The 5070-nt window shown below is 39.5% G+C and overlaps 1 protein-coding gene across 1 annotated transcript in view; it reads right to left on the bottom strand.

Moving 5' to 3' along the window:
• Positions 1 to 1584: 1584 nt before the first annotated feature.
• Positions 1585 to 5070, bottom strand: part of LOC116700369 (protein phosphatase 1D) — a 10299-nt gene continuing 6813 nt past the window's right edge. The window contains exon 7 of the mRNA XM_032533490.1: positions 1585 to 4022. The gene's annotated coding sequence lies outside the window, so the exon portion shown is untranslated. The remainder of the gene's footprint in view (positions 4023 to 5070) is intronic.

A 5070-nucleotide genomic window follows, 5' to 3' on the forward strand; every position in this document is an offset into this window, starting at 1 on the left:
GGGGGGGAAGCTGGACCCACTAACCTGTATTCGGAACAGGAGTCTGTCACATTCAACAATGTTCCCATTGAATCCACAATACTGTTGTGAATATGGGGCAAAGGGTACAAGGTTTCACTGTTGACGATGTAAGGGATGGGGTGTCCCTATAGTTTGCTGCGATGATGCTTATTTGTAGGAAACACGGGGAGGGGGGAGTAGAGGGAAAGGCGGTGGATAATGACACGCTTCACTTGCTGATGTACAGTGACAGACTGTCTGCAGTAAGAGGGGAATGTTGCATGTTAGGCAGGTCAACAGATGCTAGGCTGACAGTCAATGAAATATTCAAGTCAAGACGCTGCTATCATGGATCTGATGTCTGTAATGTCTCAGAAACAGACGCTGGGTAAGAACAAGAAATATGTTCCTAAAATACATTATATGTTACAGGGACGTGACATCACAACAATGACATGGGATGTTTTTCATCTATCTTTTATGTGAGTCACCTTACTGTAGGGATGGAAAGGCCGAGGTACAGTCTTATTAACCATGGCCTCATTTCTAACCTACAGTATGATATCCAATGACATAACATTTCTCTTTTGAGAGAGTAAAGCTTGAAATGATCACAGACATCCTTATGCACTAGGAAGGTGGAAAACATTTGTTGCCAACATTGTAATTGACACTGGGTATTCAGCATAAATCAAATATAATGTGTAGTCTTTTTTCTATTTGAGTGGCTATATTTAAATAGTCTAGTGACCCAATGATAGTTAATTTATGCCAGCGACCTTTTAATATTTGGCTGTAGGTCTTCTTTATGAAGGGTAAATGAAATATAATGCATGTTCTGGAGCTTTTGACCTTATCACTTCAGCAGATGGAGTTTGTTCAGTCAAATAACTGTAGCAGTTAACTTTCCATCTTCTGAGAACATTCAAAATAAATTACAAGCTATATTGATTCAAACTGTTGTCCCCACCTAAATATTCAGTCATTTTCAACCACATTTTGTATTTAAAAAAAAGCCAAAATGTTATGTGCTATGTACAGTGTTACTGATCCAGATCTGTGGAATTTAATTGTAGACATCTGTTCAACACTCAGGCTGTATAAAGATATTGGAGACTAGAGACAAGACTGTGTAATCCCTTTACATCACCACCATCTACTGGAACATACCACCAGTGCACCCTTGTGAGCCCAAATATAACCTCTTTATTTAACCCTTGTGTTGTCTTCCCTTCAACTATGAAAAATAAAACACCTGGCCACTTTTATTCAACATTATTATCGCTTTTTACGACATTTTTGTTACTCAATGTTGTGGGTGCTCTTTTTGATGTTTTTTTGATATTTTAATGGCCATTTTTTGTAGCAAAAAAATAAAAAAATTAACTGGGTCAAATTTGACCCAAGGACAATATGAGGGTTAAGCTACACGATAGCGGAAGGGAAAATAAACACAGTTCTATTAGCAAAGCTGATGATCAGTGCCTCTAGAAAACAGAAACATGTTGGGAGTCATTAATCATGGCCAGGATAACAGTTCCGCACTGGACCAAATAGGGTTCTGTGAACAACATAGACACCGACTGGAAAATGAGAACTTTATTACAACACACAGACACTGTATATCCAGTCACTTTCAACACATGTAGCTTACACAGTTAGTCCTGAATACCAGTTGCAGTAAATATGAAGCCAGACCCAAGTATCGTCAAAAACAAACCACATGCCCATTAACATCTATTACCTCTGGACACTTCACAACATACACAGTAGATCTGAGCATGCCAGACTCCAGAAATAAACAATAACTTTGCATAATAATGTACTGTACAAAACTTCTATTGCATATTGACGTACTGTACAAAACCCTAAAACTGCCCTGTAATATAACTGACAGTGGTGTGGAACTGAAAAGTGCATGATACATGGTTGAAGCTGGGCCACAGCCATACTTACATTGACATATTCTAGTGATCCTCACCCGTTTGAGTCCTAAATATGAAAACCTGTGAAAAGCACCTCTGACTCATTTGTGCTAAGGCAACCATGACACTTTATGGACAAGGAAGGAAAACTGAGCTGACATGTTAACACAAGTTGGAACTTTAAATTGACTGTATACTGTGCACCATGAAATAGGACCTTCCTGCATTCGTATCATATGGTGTTTTATGTGCAGATTAAAGTTATGGAAGCAAACCACACACAACGATACCATATTTTAGGGCAGGGCAATATATCGATGTATCGATTTCACGATATGAGACTAGATATCATCAGTAAAACACTATCATTTTACCAGACTGTTCTAGCTGTTCTATTATTTACCTCTACCCACTAAGTCATTAAATAATTTCTGAAGAATAGTTATCAAAAATCTCATTGTGTAAATAACATTATGTTAAAGCACCAATAGTCAACTATACAATATCGTCACATTAACGACATCGAGGTATTTGGTCAAGAATATCGTGATATTGGATTTTCTCTATATTGCCCAGCCCTACCATATATGAAAACCAACAGGAAGGCATACTGAAATGGTGTTAATGCCTGATAACGGATGCTTAAAATGAAATGGATATTACCCAAACAAAAGTCAAGGGCAAAGCAAACTCCTAACAACCTTCCAGTGAGGCACAGGTATTGATCTTGGCTTTTACATCAGCACCCAATACAGTACAAATACCCATTGGCCACATCATCAATGGGAATGCTTGGAATGGATCAGCCCTCCAGCAAAGAATTGGGCAAAAGGGTCAATTCACTAAAACCACACGTGTACACATCGGTAGATACCACTAGGGAAATTGAAATTGAGAGAATATGTTTTTTTTTGTTCCTGCTTTGGGTGAACGGACCCTTTAACACCTCCTCACACACTATGCATAAGATACAACAATTAGCTGAGTAGCAATTGTGATCATGACAGTACATAATTAGCCACTGGTAAAGACACAAAACAAATAATATAGTCTTAAAAAATCAGTACCTTCATAATTACCTCAGACCATTGCTCGCGCAATCTTTCCTTATTTTGCATGCTACAGTATCACCACTACCAGGTACTTTGATTGCACCCGATTAAACAAAAAAACAAACAAAAAAAAAACCTAACAGTGGCCTAGTAGCGCATTTGATCTAAGAGGAAAGATTCCAAACAGTTGGTCTGAGGTATTGACTCCAATGAAGGAAAGACCGGCATGTTATAGCATCCAACAAGTTAAAACAAATACAAATCTGAACTGGAAGATTGCTTGTGTCATAATTTTGGTGAGCTGAAGTCATCATAGATCGCTGTGATCCATTTTCTTTAAAATACGTCTTTTGGATACACTAAACATACTTAAAGTATGAAAATAGATTGTGTCGATTGAATGGATTCAAATTTTACGCGAACACTCAAATTTAAAGGGGGGGGGGGGGCAGGAGAGCAAGAAGAAAAGGTTAAAACAGCAACACATTTACAATCTCAAATTTAAAATTTACAAAAAAACCTTTGTATAAAAAGTATCCATCTAGTACCAGGCCTGTGGCCCCCCTGATACATGGGCAAAGTTGACACGATGCAGATCCATCCTCAGGGCAAAAACACCGTTTCTATGAAACAAGATGCAGCACACGCGTAAGGCAGCGTTGTGGCGCTGTGGTAGGATACGGCTTTCCTCAGGGGAGCTGCTCTTTTTGGAGCGCGAGTTTGACGGGGATACTTCACTTTGTACATTGCTCTGAGGTGTCTTCTGGGGGACACTTTTGTTGGAAGACCGGCCAGGCAGACGGGGAGGACCTCTTAGTTCAGGGGCGACGTGGGCGAACGGCGAGACCCTTTTTTTAAACGGAGGAGTTGCACAGTTCATTTGGGTTTTAGAGTCATGCTTTTGAAAACATTCACAAAACCCTCTGAAGGGGGGGGGGGGGGGGCAGGTGGCCCTCATAGAGTCAACATCAGGTAAGAGGTGTGCCGTGGCACAGAAAGCTGCTTCATACAGCCCAAATGTGGAAGCATTTGCTGCAACAATCCGCTGACATAAAAAAAAAAAAAATGCAAATAAGATGTTATAATTTCATATCATGTACTATAATATACATGTATTTATACATTTAATTCATTCAAATTATGTATGTCAAAAGCTCTGAACACACAACTTGCCATTGATCTATCTAAAATGAATAAATGAGACACAGATGAAAGCTGTTACAAATGGACGCAGACTAAAATCATGGAAATAAACAATAGTTTGACAAACAATATTGAGTTAAGATGTGTTCAAATGATTCCAAGATGATTGTAGAGAAACAAATACCCTGGAAATCCAGAGTTCTCACAAAAGCACATTTTGAATTTGCTCAGCGAGTGACTCTGGCATTGAGTAATGCTGCTCATTATCTATGCCCTTGTAGGCGAGCTGCACCAATCACATCGGTGTATCTGACATAGGCGGGGCCAGAGGCCAGCTGAACAGATGACGACAGTTTAATCTACCAGTTAGCTCCGCTGGTAGCTAAGCGTTTGGGCCTCTGGACACATCACTCCGTGTGTTGTTGTGATTGGTTGTAGTGTTATCTAATTGCATGCAGTGAGATTTTCAAATGCACCCTTGGTGCCACCCCATGAAATGGGAGACTTTCATTACTCAATACCAGACCCTTAATCCTTTCGGATTTGGGTCTGGTTTTCCAGCCTAGAGAATCCAGGCAGTGAATAAAGATCTATGACTTTCAATTACAAACGCTGAAGCTGGGTAATCTGGGAGGTAGAAACATTCCTAATGCTCTCCATCTTGTAGCTATTCACTCTGTATATTTATAGTGATCTGTTGAAAAATATTGAGGCTAAATAAGAACAATCAAATGACCATCTTCTTCTCCTAAAGAAATTCCCTCTCCTCTTGGGGTTATGTGAAGTACAGATCTGGGGTCTCATTTATAAATGCGGCGTACGCACAAAATGTAGCTGAAAAACGCCACTTCCCACGCAAAGTTTCTGATTTATAAAAAACAAAACTTGATGGGAGAATGTGTGGTATTCCACACAAACTCTGACCCATGCGTACGCACATTTTGGAGACA

This window comes from Etheostoma spectabile, chromosome 13, assembly GCF_008692095.1.
Source record: "Etheostoma spectabile isolate EspeVRDwgs_2016 chromosome 13, UIUC_Espe_1.0, whole genome shotgun sequence".
In the NCBI taxonomy this organism is placed as follows: domain Eukaryota; kingdom Metazoa; phylum Chordata; class Actinopteri; order Perciformes; family Percidae; genus Etheostoma; species Etheostoma spectabile.